Raw genomic sequence first — 19,497 nt, 5'->3', positions numbered from 1 at the left:
CATGAAGTTCTTATCATCGTAGTTTTGGAGTTTAGAAATCCGAGGTGGGGCTCACGCCAAGGTGTCCGCAGGCCTGCACTCCCTCTGGAGGCCCTGGGGACCAATCTGTCTCCTGCCTTTTGCAGAGGCTCCCAAATTCCTTGGCTCTGGGCTTTTCCTCCATCTTCAGACACGTCACCCAACCTCTATGTCTCCGAAATCACGTCGCCTTCTCTGAGTCTGACCCTCCCGCCTCTTTCCTGTAGGGGCCCTTGTGGTGACACCGGGCCCACTGGGACGATCCAGGTCACCTCTGCGATGACACGCAGCATACGCACGGGTTCAGGGGAGGCCACGTCTGCCACGGCGAATTTTTAAACTGTGGAGAACAAGTCCCACTCTTTACTGAAGGTATTTGAATATGCCACATCTACATTCCTTGCCCTGGCCCTCGAAGCTGCTACAGGATTCAGGGACATCGTCCCGAGTGGTGGGCATGGCTGGTTGATGCTCTGAACTGGCTTTACCAGTTTGCCGGCCCTATAAATAGCGGTGTCCAAGAAAACCCTGGATGGAGCTTTTTTCCTGACGATTTCACTCTTTTTCTTAAAACGGCTCGATAAGTGAGTGGGATGAGCATGAATGACTTCTGAAGTCCGGTGATTTAGAGGGAAATCCCAACAAAGACGCGGGCATTGGGCTGCAGCTTCTTGCCGTCTGAGTAAGAATGAGGGCATCATTCTCTGGTTCAGTGTCTTGTCTCACTCTCAAAATCTGGCAGGTTTATCGTGTGGGGACCAGAGCGAGGCCGCCTGAGCCTGCCCAGTCCTCGGCCAGGCTCTCACTGGCACGGCGTGTGCTCTCTCTGCGAGACCTCTGTCTGGATTCCGAATGTGTGGCTCAGTTTTTCCGAGCCTTTGTTTACCTTCCTTCATGAGACAGCGATGATAATCCCCCCTCAGAAGGTTGTGTGAAGACTCAGTACGATAATGGTCGAAGTATTTAGCTCAGTGCCTGGCAAACAGAAAGTTCTCAAGAAAGTTAAATATTATTATATTTCACTTTATGAAAGTCGTTGTGCAGAGGTAGGGGACAGGCTTTTCGTCTGGGCACTTTATAGGATTCTAATATCAAAAGTGAGTTTCAGAAAAATGACATTCAGAGCTTTGGGGGTGGGGGAGGACTCACTGGTCCACTTACGGGTGGGCCCTGGCGGGAGGAACAGGGGGAGGCCCCCTGGGGATGCACCTTAAATATCATCGCTGGGGGGTGGGGTGGGGGATGGGGCAGTCACGGGACCCCGGAAGGCGGAGCGTCCTGAACGAGCTCCGCACACTGAGGGCAAAGCCGGGACAGGAAGAAATGTGTCATTTCTGAGAGGAGACGGAGCAGCGGGCTTGTCTGAGAGTCGTAATTTTGAGAGCTGCGCACGGGTCCAAACCCTTATTCATTCTGAAAGCAGACAGCACCCTGAGGAAGAAACACGAGGAATCCGGTTTGAATTCTTTTCCCTGAACTGCAGATTTCACGCCCGGTCGCGACAGGGTCCAGCCAGTCCCCTTCTAAATGCAGGTGCTGCAGATGTCAGTGTCAGACCCACGGGATTAGATTGCGCGCTCCGAACCGCCATCCGGTGCGCACCGGTCACACGGCCCGTGCTTGCGTGGCGATTTTTAGCTTGGTCCGCTGGCGTGTGGCCACGCCTCCCCGGCCTGGGGCTGCAGCTGGACATCACAGCAAAGCCAGCTCCAACTGGGACTCCTGAAGGGCCGGCAGACAGAGTGCAGCTCCGGGTTTCGCCTCCAAGCTCCTCTCCCTGGGACGTTGCGATGGTTCGCAGCCTTCCGGCTCCGTGACGCACGGAGCCTGGCAGCGACTCTGAGAGCAGAGAGGCTGTTGGTTTTTAACCGCTGACGGTCCCGAGGAAGTGACAGCTTGTGCAGTGGTGACTTCTAACTTTGGGGAGAAAAGAATCGAACAGGCAAACATTGGAAAACGGTATCTTCATTTACTTCGCTACCCCGATTTCTGTGTTTCTCAGTTTTCAGGTGGGAAAAGTCGGAATGAAAAGCCATGCCAAAGGAACTTTTTCCCACGTTTTGTTTATTTTCTCAAGTGCTCAAGAGTTGCCCTGTTTTAGGCTCCGGTTTAAGTGTTTGATTCATTACATCAGGTTTCTTCTGCAGAATTGGAGACTACTCTTCTGATTTGACTGACACATTCCTTCATTTTAAACTTGCCAGCATCGGAGTTAAGGGATGTTCAGACCCTGTTCTTCCCTCTTTGATGGCTTAGTGGGTCCATCGCAGGCTGTTTTAGGCTTTTTCATGGACTACGCAACATTCAAACATGTGAGAGTCATTTTAAATTCTGCTGGTAGCTGCCAGGCCCAAACACCTACCTCACTTTATCCACGGGAGCTTCTCCAAAGAGCCACTTTCTGCAGCTCCGTCGCAGTAGAAAGAATCCCGGGCTAGTTGTCAGGAATATCTTGTTCCAGTTCCTGCTCTGCCCTTTCGAGCTATTTCACCATTAACAAGCTACTTCATTTCCCCAAAGTCCAAACCCCGCACTTCAAAATCAATAGAGGAAGCAGGCAGAACAATTCTAAAGTCTCTGGGAGCATTAAATATCTATATTTAAAAAGTAGCAAAAGAAAATAAATCTAGAAATCAAAAGCCAAAAACAAACAAACCCCCCCCAAAACAAACAACAACAACAACAACAAAACAGCCGCGGTGAATTATCTTGGTTCTGGCGGTGACAGAAAAGAGAGCGAAATGGATTCTCAGGGAGAACTGAAAATTAGGGCTTCTGACCCTTTCTCAGACTTGAATGTCTTCCTGAGTGAAAACTTGGCGCGCGAATGCCTTTATCCTGTGATGATCGATAAGCGTTTAGGATGTTAATTCTTCAGTGACTGCTGAGGTCACTCCCTCTGGGGTGCTGAAGTCGTCCCTAATGGTTATCGAATACCCCCACTGAAGCCCAGCACAAGTAGAAACTATTGGGCGCCGACTGTATACAGCCTGACAGATGACAGGGTAGCATCACGGTGGGACTTCCATGAATTTAGTAGCGAGTTTAGCACACAGAGACCCGAGTCATTACAGGGATTAAAACAATCGGGTGGTCGTGCCGTGGTCTGGGCATTGCCACTACGCTGGCGCTTCTGGGGGAGGGCACGCGGGGCGGGGGCCAGCTCCGCTGGGCTGACCCTCAGACCACTGAGAGCACGCACAAGCCTGTCAGAAGCCAGCCATGGAGGGAGGACTGGAGAATGTGCTAAGTTATTTAGTGACTACGGGGCGAGGTCGGGACCCACCGCAGCGGACCCCCACCCACAGCGACAGCCGCCCCGACGTTTCTTAATGACCGCATCTGCTCACCTTTTTGTACTGGTCTTAACACTTGTGCACATTTCTTTGCTTCAAACAGTTTTTCTGAATTCTTTCCCTCTTTACCAGTTTAACGTTAGCTCATGTCCCAGCCGCTCCTGACCGTTCTTTGCTGGGCCAAATTACTGGTCTGCTTTGGAGCCCTGGGGAGTGAGGAGGCAAACAGGGTTATAGGTTGCCTGTGGGAATTTGGGGTCTGCTCCTGGAAGGAATTTTGACATCCCAGTGGGGCCCAAGTGCGTCACAGTGAATCTCAGAAACACCGCTGAGAATGTGAAGGAATTTCTTAGTGGGTTTGAGATATAATTCTTTCCTCCACTTCCTGATTAAAATTTCAAATACTAAGGACCGTGGGGACTTTTGCAAAAACAATGCTGAGAGAACACAGAGGGATCCCGTTTAACATCCGCCGCCAGCTCTGTCATTTCCATTCCATTTCGTGATTTAAAAACGAACTCGTAGTCAGCCAGTGACCATTTCTGACAATGTCATTTTGAACGAAACGGGTAATGTCATCTTTCTTATCTCGCACCAAAGAAGAAATGAATTCGTGGGATGAATCACGCCCCAGGTAGAGTCCCAGGGATGGGACGTCCGGTCGGAGAGTCAGGCCAGCGCCCAGCGCTTACACTGATTTTTTTTCCTTCCTAATGCAAAGTAAGTTCTCTCCGTGCACACGGGTAAGTGCGTTACCATGGCGAAGACTGCATTTTTCGCAGAGACTCGGCCACCGCGTTCACGGCTGGGTCTCAGGGTCCCCGTTTGTAAAACGAGGTTTCCTGAAGGCAGAAGCGGGAGCCCGTCGCCCGTGCCCCGTAAGCCCAGGGGCACACGTGAGGCCTGTCACCCCGCGGGGTCTCCGCAGCCCCCGGGACACCTCCGGCCTGACCTCCGCCCGGGGAGCAGCTCCGGCCGTGTCGTATGTATTTTCTCCCCGGTTTGCTGCTGCACAAGGACCGCGTGATGCTTTATTTTTTCACAAAACAAGGCTCCGGCCTCGGCCCTGGGGGAGGCTGCTGATACGGGGCACCTGTACTCCTGCTACGTTTTCCACCTGTGGGAGGTGCGACGTCCAGCGTAATTCTTAACCGTTTTCAGACATGCACAGACTTGGATTCCTATCTTCCGTCATAGTTTGCATTTCAGTGAATCGGTCAGCAAAATAAAACGGGAAAAGCCTACCTTCATTCCATCATCCACATGGAGGACAATTTTTTTTTTTTTTTGCATCTAAGTTTAAATGCGGCATCCTTAGTCTGCAGCCATGCCACCCTGAACAAGCCCGATCCCGTCTGATCTCGGAAGCTCAGCAGGGTCCGGCCTGGTTAATACTTGGATGGGAGACCACCTAGGAAGACCGGGTGCTGTAGGCGTAAAAAATAAAAAATAAGGGATTGTAAGCTGACGAGGTCCTTGCAATCTGTGAGGTCAACGAAAGGTTGTCTTGCCTAAAAATAAATTTAAAAAATTAAAAATAAAATGCATCCTTCACATCTTCTCTAAAAATATGTCATCAAGGTGACATGTGTTGATAGTCAGAACTTTACGTCAAGTTCAAATATTGAGCTTAATAAGGGTTTCATTTTGTTTTCTCTTAAGTCAAGGGAAGTTCTTTAAAAATCTAAAAGACCAATAAATCGAATCTCAGTTTTAAAATGAGAACAGCAAGCAGATGTCTGCTCTCTGGGGAAGGGTTGAATTTTAAAAAACTTGCCTTTCAAGCTCTGAATTTATGATATAAAGTGATGAATTATCCCCATTTCGCAGATGTTCAAAAGAAAACGGTGGTTTACTGACCCTCCCTGGAGAGCATGTTCCCGTGGGGGCCACAAACCCTATCTTCTCAGCCCCAGAAATATACCAGTTTTATTTTTGGTTTGGGTTGTAGTTATTGAAAGCCCTCCACTAAAGGAGCTCGAGGAATCAGTGGAGGAGATTTTAAGCAAAGGAGGTTATTTTACGTGCTGTCCCCGGAGAATGTGATCCAAACCCCTGGAAGAGGCACGGGCCCCCGAGGGCTCTGCTCCCGGCCGCCCAGCTGTGAGGCTCAGCCGCAGACCTGGCCAGGTGATGGCGAAGTCTCTGTTTTCCAGCAGATGAAGCATGTGACCCGTTTTCCTCCTCCACGTGGCGTTGCCCTCAGCAAACACGGTTCCCCCTTTGGTGCTGAGACATGGCACTGGCCTGGGATGATCTCGATTAAACGCCGTGAGTCCGGTGCCATCTCTCTGTGTGTCACTGGCGGTCATCGACCCCCATTGCCGTGTGGCCTCAGGACAGCCCTTGTCGCACTGAAGAACCGCAATTGAATGTGTCTGGGGTTGAAACTGCATTTCTCGCCTTCCTAGAAAATGTCCCATATCCCTCAAATGCTCTGGCTTATTCGAGTCCCCTGCCGCATTGGCCAGAACATGTTTCCTGTCATGTCACTGACTCACCTGCCCTCCGAGCCAACCCTTGTGGCCAAAGGGATGAGATGCGCCGATGGGTTTTAGGTACTGGGGTGGGGACCCCTGGAGCTCAGGTTAGGGCAATCCCCCCCCATACTGCATGGGCGGGAGCTCAGGGTTCTCTCTAGAAGGGAGAGAGGATGATGCAAGAGAGGCGGCCGGCGCTTGTCCCTGGCCCTCATGTTCTGTGGGTGCAGAAGCCCCGACAGCACAGTGCGACCCCATCATCATATGATATTGGGGTCCATGAAAGTGGGGGGTCTCCTTGCTGCAAGGTTAATGGAATCAGTACTTCTCAGGAAATTTTCTAGTTTCTGGGATTTTTTTAAAGGAAAAAATATTTTATTTGCTTGTATTAAATGTAAATGAAAATAGACTATTACAAATAAAATGTATGTTACGAATATAACAAGCTGATAAAAAAAAAAAAGTAGGAGAATAATAGCCCCAGGGGAAACGCGGGCTCGGGCATTCGGGACGGCCTTCTCGAGCCTGCTCGTGGCCACCGCTGCTGAGCCTTTGCAAGGACGAGGATACGTCGCGTTGAATAGTGAGCGCCCCGAGTGAGTGAAAGGCAGTCGCTTCTGAGTTTCGGCCTCTGCGATCGTGGTCCAGTTGCGTTTTCCAGATCCACTATTCTCCGCTGAGAGCCTTCACCCGTCTCTGACACTTTCTTGAAAACGCCTGGATTTCCGCCTTTGGCTTGTCCCTTCCTCTCCCTGGAGCGTTCTCCTTCCTCCAGCCTGCACAGGCACAGGGTCGCGCCCTTCGATCGAACCCCACTTCCCGCTCGGCGTCGCCCCCGGAGCCGGCACGCTCCGCCGCGAGTTCGCGCTCATGCGCTCCCTGCCCGCTTAGCACACGCGTTCCCGCGGGGGCCTCGTCTCAACTTCTCGCAGACGGATCCGCCTCCTGTCGCTCTAACGCGACCCTTCTCGTGGTGATCTTCCTGCGCTCAGCGTCCTCGGCACGTCTCCCGCCGACCTCTTCTCTTGGTGTCGGTGCCACCACATCAGATTACGCGAAGAGCTCCGGTTTCTCCCCCACTCGATCCCGTCCCTCTCGTCTCCCTGCCTTCCCCGTGACCAAGGGACATCACGGCTGCTGTCTCAGCACCGCTCCGGGGCTCGCTTCATCTGTGTCCCCCAGCACACCACCCCTTTATGTCAGAAGCATTTGTAGCTTTTACTGTTTTTAGTCAAAGTTTAAAAAACAGCATGCATATTAAGGAACCCTAAGAATATACAGGAACATAGTTCGGAAAGTGGAATCATGGAGTTATATGTCACAACTCCGGAAAACGCCCGCGGACACATTCACCTGCTGGCTCGTGCCGCGTGAATGGGTTCGTGCGCTGACTTTTTTCTCCCACGTAACTTTCTGTTATGAGAATTTTCCTATGTGATTGCAATTTCTCCATTTGATTTTTTATGGTCATGTAATATTATTCTATCATAAATTATTTAACTATTTCTTTATTTCGGGACATTTCAATTTTTTGCTGTTACAATATAATGTGTGTGAACCACTGTATACCTAAGTATTTGTCCATGTCTTAAGTTTTTTTTCACCTAGATTTCTAGAAATAGAGTCAGCAAATTGAAATGAATAAATATCCTTAAGGCGCTCGATACTTGTCACGGAAGGCGGGAGTGGCTTTCACCCTCACGAGGAGTGTCGGGGGGCCCACGTCTCACTCTGAATCATTTAAAAATCTGTGTTAATTTGCTAGGTGGGAAGGCCAATTCTCTTATGTTTTAGTTGGTTCTTGATGAGTGAAGTCGAACACTTATTCCTTGCTCTATTCAATTTTTCTTCTCCTGTCCTTTGCCCATTCTGGTGGGGAGGGGACAGATATGTCACAGTGTGTGTCTCTTTACCCATAAGCCCTTTGTTCTATTTATCGTAACCACATTTTCCCTGTTGGTTCTTTGCCTTTTGATTTTGATGATGTTTTTGTTATACGATAGCATATCCTTTTGTCAAAGTCTTTCTTGACGTTTCCCGACAAACCTTAAGGGTGATGAGAAGTCTTTGAAGCCTCTCGAGCAGACGATGGCGGGATAGGCATTCTTTTGCGAAGGACCAGCCTGGCTGCTGTGTAGGGAAAGGGGTGGGGAAGCGAAGGCGTGGATGTGGGTACACAGTGGAGCGGCACACAGCCCACCTGCATTTTCCCTTCGACGTTCCATGTGCTCCGTGCCTCAGCGCCGCTCCAGGTGGTCTGCACAGCTGTCTCAGGTGTGCGCGCCTTCCGACCTCCTGGCTGGGATTCTTTGGTCACCTGCCCATTCGTGCTTCGAGTTTATCTTCAATAACAGCATTCACAGAGTCTATTTTATTTCTGGCTTCTGGAAGTGCCTTCGACTGAACACCTGCAAACAAGCCTTCTATCGGTATTTTGTTTTATTTTGAGTAACTGTTTGTGCTCATTTTTGTTTGTTTACTGGTAGAGGATGAGGCGATTTATGACTAATTCCCATACGATGAAGTAATTGCGAAATACAAGCAGGAATTGTAAAATTGGCAGCAGAGGAACTATAAATAAGAAAAGGCTGAGACAAGAAGAGATGAAGTAAATGTGCTGTGTTGTGCCACGTGAGGCAGCTGGTATATTTCGCTGGTGTGTATCAAGCTCTGAACTGCCTGCCAATGTGAAAAGGTAAATAGAGGCAGTTATTTACTTGACATTGTCTGAGGGGACCAAATACCCCTTGTTTCTAGTGAACTAAAGCTTATTCTCCAGTCTTTATCTCCAAAAGTACTTTTCACGTGGGTCGCACACGATCAATAATGTGTGTCGTCCACTGCAGCCTGGCCAAGGCCCGGTTAGTGCCATGCGGCTCCTTGGCGTGCCCTTTGAGGAAAGAATAAAAAACCCAGAGAGCCCACGCAGGAGGAGACCCCAGACCCCGTGGAGGAAGGCCCGCCAGGCGCGGTCTGCAGCTGTCCTGCGGGGCACACACTGCTGCACACACGTCAGCTTGCTGTTATGGGCTCACGGCACCGTTCATAGCTTTGATTTGTTTGCTCCTAATGACATCGCAGAGGTGACGAAGGGGTGACCGAAACGTGGGATTCGTAAGTGGAAGTTCCGTGGGGAGGTTGTTTGCTGAGGCTCTCCGTCAGTGTCCGGGGCCCGGCACGTGCTCACGGGGAAGCGACACCCCCGAGCTTCTGGCGGGGCGCGGTGTCTCGGCGCGCCCACCAGCGCTGTCCTGAGCGCGTCAGGATGTGTTCGCCGCTCTGTGCTGCTCCCTAACTTGCTGCCACTTTAGTTTCGTGTCATTCTTCAGTCTGTGAGGAGTGGCCAGGTGACCGTCCCCGGCTCCTGGTCACCGCAGGGCGTCCGTGTGCTACCCGTGAGCCCGTCGGTAGACAGGCACGCACCCAGGTCTGGGGACCCCCGCCCCCCGCTCATTCAGGACCCTCCCTAGTCTGATGCTGCCTGTGAAGCGCTGGCGTTGACACTTACAACGCACTGCCAGGCAAGTGGGGGAAACCGTGGGATCATTTTTAACTGCTTTAGGGGTTTTTTAGTAACACGGAATCGCGCACTGAAGTTCACGAGGGAGCATGTTTATTTGGTTACAATTCCTCTTTCATGAGACCGCAGGAGGGCGGGAAGCGGGGACCCCCGGCCCGCGCCGGCATCACAGCAGCCGCCAGGACAGGAGCCCAGACTAGCAAGGCCATTGGACCACGCGTGTCCCCACGCACCGCCCCGAGCCTCCGCGGGGTTCAGGGGGCGCTGGCGCAGGTGAGGTGCGGGCCGCGTCTGAAGCGCAGGGGCCGCTGGGGGAACGAAGCAAGGTTTCCCTAAAAACAAACCACACCCCGTGTTTCAGATGCGAATGTCGTTCCCGTTGGTCTGTGAGGTCTCCACGCGTGGAGAATGCACGTGGAGCTCTTGTTCCTGGGGAGTCACCTCTGTCAGCTCTGCCACCAAAACCTACACTGAATCCAGTCACTTCCCACCACTCAAGCGTCCCCTCCTGACCCACGCTGCCCGTTCTGTGGCTGGAGGACTTCGGCGGCCTTTCTCTGGCCTTTCTGCCTCTGCCCTCCCCGCACCAGCCCCATTCGTCACAGCCATCCTGGGGCCGGGACGTCGAAGCGTGCCACTTCTCTGTTCAAGACCGTCCGCTGTCTCACTCAGGAAAAGCCGACACCGCGACCTGCCGGAGAGCCACAAACGCTGGCCTGTCCCCCCGTCCCCGACATGTACGCGCCTTTCCAGGACCCCGCCCGCTGCTGAGGCCTGCTGCACCACTGTGCCCTGGTGGACGGCTCTCTCAGACCCCTCCGGTGGCGGTGGTGGCCTCGCCCTCCATGGCTGCTCCCTGTCTGAGAGGCAGCCCACCCTCCTCTCCACCCCTCCCCCTCAGTTCCCTGTGCCTAGCAGGCTGGGCATTTACCTGTCACCGTTTATTGTTTGTCTTCCCATGAGGACATCAGCTCCAGAGGGCAGGGGCTCGCTGTTTGCAGCGTCCTGGCATCTCGTGCATCACAGGCCCTGGGGAAATGTTGCCTGACTGACCCATCTGCCGTCCTTCTGTCTGTCCACCAACCGACAGGTCCGACCAGGTCTGGGTGGAACCATCCCGCCCCCGGGCCAAATGCTCCTGCAGGTGGGCGGGTTGCGACATGCGCCTGCTTCCTCTCATGTAAAAGCCTTTTGTGTTTATTCCATGAGTCACCTAACTGTCCCCCACGCCTAGGACATGGAAGCCCTCAGTTGGCATGGGTTCAGTAAATGGACAAGCGGGGCCGATGAATGGGCGGATGGCCCTCCAGGCTTGTCCAGGATTTCTGCCACCGGTGTGCGAGAGTGGGCATTCAAAGCTGTCGCCCCGACAGAGGCCATCGACGTGCCGGGCTGTTGGTCTGGGGAACCCTTCGGACCCGGTTCTGGGGGTCTGCGATTCGCACGTAGCCAGCTGCAGATGGCTCCGTGCGCGCGCCTGGCCAGCGCCCGCCCTGCCCACAAACAGAGGGTGTCCCTCGATCCCTGTTCGCCACACGTTCCGCGTCTTCAACTTCGCCGACGCTAACATTTCTTTGTGACCCCACGATACTCACAGTGCTTTTGCTCGTTTTCGGATATTTTTGGAGAGGCAGACAATGTGAGTGGTGGACACACACACGCTCCCAGCTGCGACGGGGCGGCAGACACTCTGCCATCTCGTTTCAGCTCCAAGCGACCTTTTCCCCCGGTATATCTAGTGCCATGATTTTCACATTTTTATGCTTTTCCTGTTGCTGGTTTGGCTGTTCAGAATGACCCCCCAGAGAGCGAAGAGTTTAATGAGTACAGTGTTTCAGATGACAAAGGTACCAGAGACACGGTGGTGGCTGGTGGCGGGCACCCGACCCGTGAACGTACTTAACAGCTCAGTTTTGTCATGTATATGTTACCACAGTTAAAACAAACAAACCGGCCTCCAAACCTCGTGCTGAAGCGAGTCTAGTGTTTCGACGCCCAGAAGGCCTGGCGGAGAGCAGGTGTGCTAGAGAAGCCGATCAGGCCCGAGTCAGGGTGACGGTGACGCTTCACAGGGTTCCAGCTGAATGAGTCGACAAACGTGTGTTAAGTAAAACGTCTCTGCTCAGAAACACGTGAAATAAGGTTGCGTGTTGATTGGTTGATGGACAGGTGACCAGAGGCTCTCAGGACCCTAACCCTGTGTTCCTGGGGGCCTGTGGCTCAGTGGCCGCAGATTCGGTGTTGGAAGGGACCGTGCAGAACACACAGCTGCCTTGAACAATACGGGGATGGCTGCAGTTTGTTTATTTACAAATGTGTTTTTTAAACTTAAGAACCAACTTTTTATTATTACTTTATATTATTATTACTTTATATTAGCTCCAGGTATACGGCACAGTGGTTAGACATTTGTACAGTTTATGAAGTGACCCCCGCCCCCGATTACTCTGGCTCCCGCCCGTTATACACTCGGCCACTACAGTGGAACCTCTGTATTCCCGACGCTCTGCGTCCCCGTGGCTGTTTTGTGACTACCGACCTGTACTTCTCCATTTCGTCCCGCGTTCGCGGCCCCACCCCCGCCCCCTCCGGTAATCAGCAGTCGGTTCTCTGTAGCTGTGACTGTTTTCATTTAGTTCTTTCCCTTTGGTATTTATCTTTCTCTGTCTGATTTATTTACTCAGCATAATACCTTCTAGATCCATCCGTGTTATGGCAAATGGTAAGATTTCATTCTTTTTATGGCTTAAGTTATGCACCATAACTTTTCTATGCAACCGTCTGCTGACGGGCACTTAGGGAGCTCCCATATCATAGCACTGCCATGAACGTAGGGGCGCATAGATCCTTACAAATTAGTGTTTTATTTTTCTTTGGATAAATGCCCAGAAGTGCAAATCCTAGGTCAAAAAGTAGTTCTATTTTTAATTTTTTGAGGAAGCTCCGAACTTTTTTTCATAGCGGCTGCACCATCGCCGTTCCAGCTACAGTACACGAACGTTCCCTTTTCTCCTCCTCCTCGCCAACACTTGGTGATAACCGTTCTGGCAGATGTGAGGTGATATCTCGTTGTGGTTTTAATTTGCATTTCTCTGACGGTTCGTGATCTTGAGCATCTTTTCATATGTCTATGGGCCATCTGTATTTCCTCTTCGGAAAAGTGATTTCAGGTCTTTTGCCCATTTTTTAATTGGATTGTTTGGTTTTTGTTGTTGAGCTATATATATGAGTTATTTATAAATTTTGGATATTAACCCCTTATCAGATGTATCATAGGCAAATATCTCCTTCCATTCAGTAGGTTGTCTTTTCATTTTGTCGACAGTTTCCTTTGTGGTGCAAAAATTTTTTAGTTTGATGTAGTCCTATTTGTTTATTTCTTCTTTTGTTTCCCTTGCCCAAGAGATATATCAGAAAAAAAAAATTCTAATAGCAGTATCAGAGAGTTTACCGCCTACATTTTCTTCTTGAAGTTTTATGGTTTGGGGTCTTACATTTAAGTCTTTAACCCATTTTGGGTTTATTCTTGTACATGGCGTAAGAAGATAGTCCAGTTTTATTGATTTGCATGTATCTGTCCAATTCTCCCAGCACCATTTATCAAAGAGACTCTTTACCTCGTTGTACATTTTTGCCTCCTTTGTCATTGATTAATTGATCATATAGGTTGTGAATTTATTTCTGAGCTTTCTATTCTGTTCCATTGAACTATATGTCTATTTTTCTGCAAGTACCATGCCGTTTTGATTACTATAGCCTTGTAGTATACCTCCAGCTTTGTTTTTCTTTCTCAAGATGGCTGTGGCTATTTGGGAACTTTTATGGTTTCATATAAATATTTGGATTATGCTAGTTCTCTGAAAAATACCATTGGCATTTTGATAGTGATTGTCTGGAAAGCTCTTTATCACTCCTTCAATTTTAATTGATAGCCTCGCTGGGTAGAGTAGTCTTGGTTATAAGTTCTTGTTTTTCATCACTTTGATTGTTTTGTGCCAGACTCTTCTGGCCGGCAGAGTTTCTGTTGAGAAATCAGCTGACAGTCTTATGGGCGCTCCCTTGTAGGTAATTAGCTGCCTTTCTGTTGGTGCCTTTAAGATTCTCTTTGTCTTTAACCTGTGGCGTTTTAATGATGATGCGTCTTGGTGTGGGTCTGTTTGGATTCTTCTTATTTGGGACTCTTTGCGCTTCCTGAACCTGTCTGTCTATTTCCTTCACCAGGTAGGGAAGTTTTTTGTCGTTATTTCTTTAAATAAGTACTCAGTCCCTCGCTCTCTCTCTTCTATTTCTGGTACCCCAGATGTGGATATTGGCACGCTCGGTGTTGTTCCAGAGGTCTCTCAAACTTTTCTTTTCTTTCTGCTGCCCCCGCAATTGGATGTTTTGGCTACCTTGTATTCCAACTTGCTGATTGGATACTCTACTTCATCTAATCTACTGTTGATTTCTTCTAGTATATTCTTCATTTTGTTATTGCATTCATTTCTGACTGTTCATTTCTGACTGGTTCTTTTTGTTTTCTATGTACTTTTTAATGCTTACTATCTCTCCGTTGAAGTCCTCAGTGAGATCATCTGTTCTCCCCATAAGTTCATTGAGCATCTTTATAACCAGTGTTTTGAAGTCTGTCTCTGGTAGGTTGCTTGCTTCTATTTTGTTTAGTTTTTTTTTTTTTCCTGGAATTTTCTCCTGTTGTTTCATTTGTGACATGTTTCTCTGTTTTCTCATTTTAATTGCCTCTCTGTTTGTTTCCACATATTAGGAAGATTTGTTCTGTGTCTCAGCTTTGGCCAAGGTGGCCTTATGAACTAGGTGTCCTGCATGGCCCAGCGATTGGCCCAGTCTCCCCAGTCACTTTGGCCGGGAGCTCCGGCTGTGTTCCTTGTGTGGGTTGTGTGTGTTCTCCTGTTGTAGCTAAGCCTCGATTGCTGTTAGCATGTCAGCGAGTGGGATTAACTCTCAGGCTGACTGGCTGTGGGGATTGGCCATGCCCACAACGTATGAGCTGCTGTATAGGGGCTGACCCCACAGAGTAGGATTCACCTCAACAGGTTTGTGTACCTGTTGAGACCACCCTTTGGGTGTGCCACTTATGAGGTTAGTCAAGTGGTGCTGTATTGTGGTGTGTCAGTTCTGTGGCCCCTTAGGAAGGTCTCCCGTGTAGGCCAAGGTCAGCCACTGCCTTTGATTGCTGGAGGCCACCTGGTAGGAGCTACAAAGCAACCCATGGATGGGCGCTGCCTATGCTGGATCTGGAGGCAGGTGGAAGAGATCACACTGTGAGCTGAGGTCAGTTACTCACTGTACTAGGCCTGGGGCAGGTCAGCAGAAGAAGCAGTGTGCTTCAAGGCCTGGGGCTGCCTGCCAGCTGCCTGCATGACTCCGCAGCCATAGGAGCTTTTGGGTGGTTTGTGAGTTGGCTGGGGGAGGGGACCCCAGGAAGTCACTGGGGTAAAGCGAGCAGATTTCACTCGGCCATTGCAGATTCAGGTTTCATGCCAGTGCTGAATCTGTGGATCCCTGTAAAAGTCTCAGATTGCAAAGCCAGCCATTACTTGCCTCGGGCCCACAGACCCCTGAGATCTGCCCAAGAGACACTGTAGCTTGGGCTGGCACCAGCGACCTGCCACCAAAAGTCTCATCCAAAATGTGCAGGCCACACACTGGCCAGTGAGCTGAGGGCTGCTGCCTGCCAAAGAAGGTGGGCTCAGGGAAGGGGTGGGGCAACAGGCTGGCCGCAGCGGGTAATTTATGGGCTGAATGGGCGGGGTGCCAGGGGGACAAAGGGTGGGGTGGCTGATCTCACTGGCCAATGCAGCTTCAGAGTTGGCCATGGGGGCGGGTTCAATGCAGGCAAGATGGCGCCCTTCCATACCTGCCCTGAGGGGGCCGACAACGGAGCCGTGGTGGCTGTCCCTCCAGCCCCTGCCTTGACGCCTCACAACTCAGCCTTTCCCTGTGTGTCCCTGGTGCCTCCAGAGCCGTTGTCCCTCCGTAGCGCCCAGGGTGAGTGTCTGCAAGCGAGCGGGCCTGTGCGCAGGCCCTTTAACGGGGTGCCTGGGTTCCCAGGTTCCTTTTGTCTCACTGTGATGGTCCCCACTGGGCTTTACAGTCAGATTTGTGGGAACTCCTCTTCCCAGGACTGGAGTCCTGGGCCGGGGCGCCCCCGAGTGCGGCTGGACCCCCGACTCTGCAGCCACGTCCTCCCTCCCCGTGCTTGGCTGCCACGTGTGGGTGCGGGACGGGCCCGCTCACGCCTCCGCCCCTCCTGCCGGTCTCGTTGTGGCTTTTTCTTTATGTCCTCAGATGTATGTGTTATGACCAGCCAGACTTCAGTCAGTTCTCCACGTTGCCTGTTGTATAATTGGTTGTAATTTTAATGTGGTCGTGGGAAGAGGTGAACCCAGCGTTTACTTGGCCCGCCATCTTGACCCTCACTCCACCCCCGAAGTGCTTTTGTAAAACAAACAAAGATTCTACCCTCAAAGAGCGTTTCTGAACTGAGGCCTGGAAATTCATGTTTCTAAACCAGCTCCCGGATGGCTCTGAAGCTGTGCCCAGGAGCGTACTCGGGGACATGTGGACTAAATAGCCAAATGAGGTGCTTCCTCTGGTTTTGGGGACATTCAGATTCACTTCCTTCTTTTTTCACTTGACCTGCGGAAGAATCTGGTGGCGATTCCACCGCCTATATAGGTTCAGATACAACGGTGGGTTTAAAAATTCTGATTTCCACTGACTATCGGGTTCCTTAAAAGCCTTAACCTGATGATATAATGCTGGTTTGAGTGTCTCTGAAGGTACCCCACTTGTATACACAAGCACAACTCAATATGATTCCCTGCTGTGGCCAGTCCCTCAGCATTGCCCTTGAAAGTCCCCCTTGTGACATGAATGCCCTCAGGGGCGAGGTGTTTGACTCACCACCATGACTAGTTTATGTCAGGGCAAAACTGTTGTTCTGATCCTGGTCAGGTCACAGTTTGTTGAAGGAATAAGGCTTATACTCAAGGTTTTGAAACGCCAGACAGCTTTCCCTTCTGCAGCCATTCACTCCAGAGCAGTCGGTTCTCAGTTTGAAACGTGCCGCCCCCATGGTGAGGCCCCTGATGGTAGCCCAGTGTTGTTATCAGCACTGGCCCTGGGGCGTGGGGCTGAGAGCCGGAGAGATGCTTGCAGGGCTGGCTTTATCAGACGACCCTTACCAAGGCTTCTAGGTGCAAAGAATTTTCTAGGCCTATGTTCACTTCTGTGTGTTTATAACCAGCCACCCTCTGAAATACGAATCTGAAATATGATTAATTAAAAGCCAGAGTGCCTACAGTAAACAACAGTATTCACGGAAGTTTTAAAAATATTGAGCAACATGCTTAGGACAAAGATTTCTTTCATTCCATTTGCTTTCTCCATGCCTGTTTTCAAAAAAACAGAGCACGTATGTTCTTGTGTGTGCATGAGAAATGCAAATGAACAAAGGATCCCTGGTGACAGTTTGGGTGACGTCAACTCTGGTTCATCCTATAACCCTGTGCACTGTTCTTGTCCTTGAGGCGTAACGCAGGCAGGCACCAGAGCCCCCTCTCCAGTGACACAGGCTAATCCCACTTGCAGCTGGGCGGGAGGCATAATTAATTGTTCTAGTCTAGTTCTGTTGCCCCGCGAAACACAATCATTCTTTACGTACATACTCACATTCACCCCACTCACACATGCAAAGCTGTCGAAACCACACTGCCAAGGCACGAAGGGGGCTGTAAATATGGAAATTTCTTTCAGGGTTTTTTGTCCCCAGCAGTTCCTGGGTTATTGTCCTCCCCGCCCCCACCCCCCCAGAGGATGGTCTTGTCCTCAGCGGGACACACCTTTCCGCAGGGGCGAGTCACGAGGGACAGACTCACATCCCCTGCCCTTGGCAAGCCCTCGGGAAGGAGACAGTGGAGTGAATCATTGTGCAATGGTGAAGGCCTTACAGGAGGCCCTCCTCTTCTCCCTGACCCCGTAGAAGACTCTGGCACTGTGGGAGGATGGAAACCTCAGTGCAGGCTGGCTGGGGAGGTGGCCGGAAGGCCCTGTTCACTGTCACGAAGTGCCAACTGTCCTGGGATTCAGGTCCTGCTCAAATCTCTCTAGCCAGTATGCACCCTGGTCCCCTGAGACAGAGCCCCGTGGTCCACCAGCTAGCGTCAGGGGCTGAGTCTCCTCCTAGTGGGTGACGGTTTGCTTAACCCCTGCGGGTCTGGATTTAGATAACAGGGAATGAAGTTGATCTCATCCTAAGACTCACGCATGACCTGTAGGGACAACCTTGGCACATTTGAAAGAGGATGCAATCAGGTAGCAAATCCGATGGATGATCCTGGTGAGTCGTTCCGCTGAGTAACTTATTTTAAATCCTGACTGCGAGTTTTAGTTGTAAGGTCTAAGTCACTAAACAGAACTTGAGGTTCGCGGCTCGTGGATTCAGCAGAGCTGAGCTAAGTGTGTGGAGGCTGTGCGCGTCAGCCGGGAACGTGACACGTTCCTGGAGACGCAGGGCGCAGGATGGTGGAAACGAAAGGTCAGAGGAAACCTGAGTGATTAAGTTGACAGATACATTGAGTGTGTTTCAGGGAGTCAGCTCACATTCGACAGAGGGGGCACTAATCAAAGACACCACCCCAAATGTTGAACTAATAACACGTATAATAGAATAAAAATGACCTGTAAGTTGATCTTAAAACATGAGGGAAATTAAATTTTCTAATTGCGAAATTTTAATAAATTAAATATTTCTTTATAGAATAAAAGCAGATGCAAATAGTCTTTATTGACTCCAATAGGACCCCTTCGTAGACCTGAAAAAATGTCACCTTGACAGGCATCCAGAACAAATGTTAACGCCTCTTTCTCTTTAGCCACTGGGAAGAGAACCAGGACCCAGGGCTGGACACTGGAAGGAGACAGAGCTCAGTTCAGTGCTGGGGGGTGGGTGTGGGGTATATGGGGTGAGGGGAGCTTTAACTGAGGAAGCTGGCTGACAGAGGGGCTTGACATTAATTGAGGCGGGGGCTGCCCCCCGCGAGGGTTCGGGCAGCTGGTATGGCTGTGTGGGGAGGCGGTGGTCCAGACGGATCACACACGGCATGAGGTTGGAGCTTTGTCCTGGACTGGCCGCACACAGGAATATTGGGGGGCGAGAAGCAGAGACGCCCAGGCTCTTCCTGAGAGATGGGGTTTGCTGGCTGTGATTCTCTCTGGAGTGATTCTGCAGTCCATGAGTGGGGGAGCTGCTGAGTGAGAAAGCCAGAGCCCCTCCGCCCCCTGTGTCACCTCTCTGAGGGCCCTGGCTCCCGACGGCCAGCGGTCACAATGCTGAGTCCTCGGTCGCCGTAAGCCTTTGGTGCCACACGAAGTGATGGTGAGTTTTAGAGGATCTAGTGGAATAAGATACAGTTTGTATTCATATTTACCAGGTCCGTCGGCATTAAACCAATAGAAATGTCTGACTCAGAAAAAACGTCATGGCAGAAAGAAAATGGGATTTTCTGAAACTTTATTAATGCAGATATTCCGTCTGTGTTGGTGAGCCCCCGTCGGTGACGTCCTGTCTGCCAGCTGCTGGCCTAAGGAAGGCATGATGCACTCATTAACATTTTCAAAATCGCAAAGGGCAGGTGACAGACGTTTCCCAGTGTTCATTTGAAAGTCCTACCTGTTCTCGTGGGCCACCCCGTACGCCTTTCATTCCTAACTCACTCTCTCCTCGGCCTTGGGAACCATAAACTCCTCACTGGAGAAGTCCTTTGGGGTCAGCCCATCTGCACAAATTCGGGTCGTCATCTCTTGCTGTCTCCCTTTCACTAGGAAAGCTGGTGTTAAGGTACATCGCGTGCATGGTGACAGCATCTCGAGCGTCTCTTCTCAGAAAGTGGGCATGAGACGCTCGGGAGAGAGTGGCCAGTGGCTCTTACCCCTTCAGGGCGTCTGTGCCTTTTGCTCTTGAGACCTGCACTCACCTGGGCCCCCGGCTGGCCCGCAGAGCCGTGTTTCCAAATCACTGTTTTCCCTGCGTGGGTCATTCCAGGTCCCTGGCCGGCTTCCAAGTGGCTCAGTGGTTTCACCGTGCAAGTAGGAGGTGTTTGGGTCACAGATTTTATTTATTTATTTTTTAACAATTCGAAATGTAAGACTGTCCTAGTCGCAG

General features: G+C 50.8%; 1 pseudogene; it reads left to right on the top strand.

Moving 5' to 3' along the window:
* The first annotated feature begins 4,631 nt into the window (after positions 1-4,631).
* Positions 4,632-4,750, top strand: LOC120618437 (uncharacterized; annotated as a pseudogene).
* The last annotated feature ends 14,747 nt before the right edge of the window (positions 4,751-19,497 follow it).

The sequence above is a fragment of the Pteropus medius genome, unplaced genomic scaffold, assembly GCF_902729225.1.
Source record: "Pteropus medius unplaced genomic scaffold, Ma_sr-lr_union100, whole genome shotgun sequence".
In the NCBI taxonomy this organism is placed as follows: Eukaryota; Metazoa; Chordata; class Mammalia; order Chiroptera; family Pteropodidae; genus Pteropus; species Pteropus medius.
Note: the sequence above shows the minus strand (reverse complement) of the source record. Positions and strands in the feature narration are given on the sequence as shown.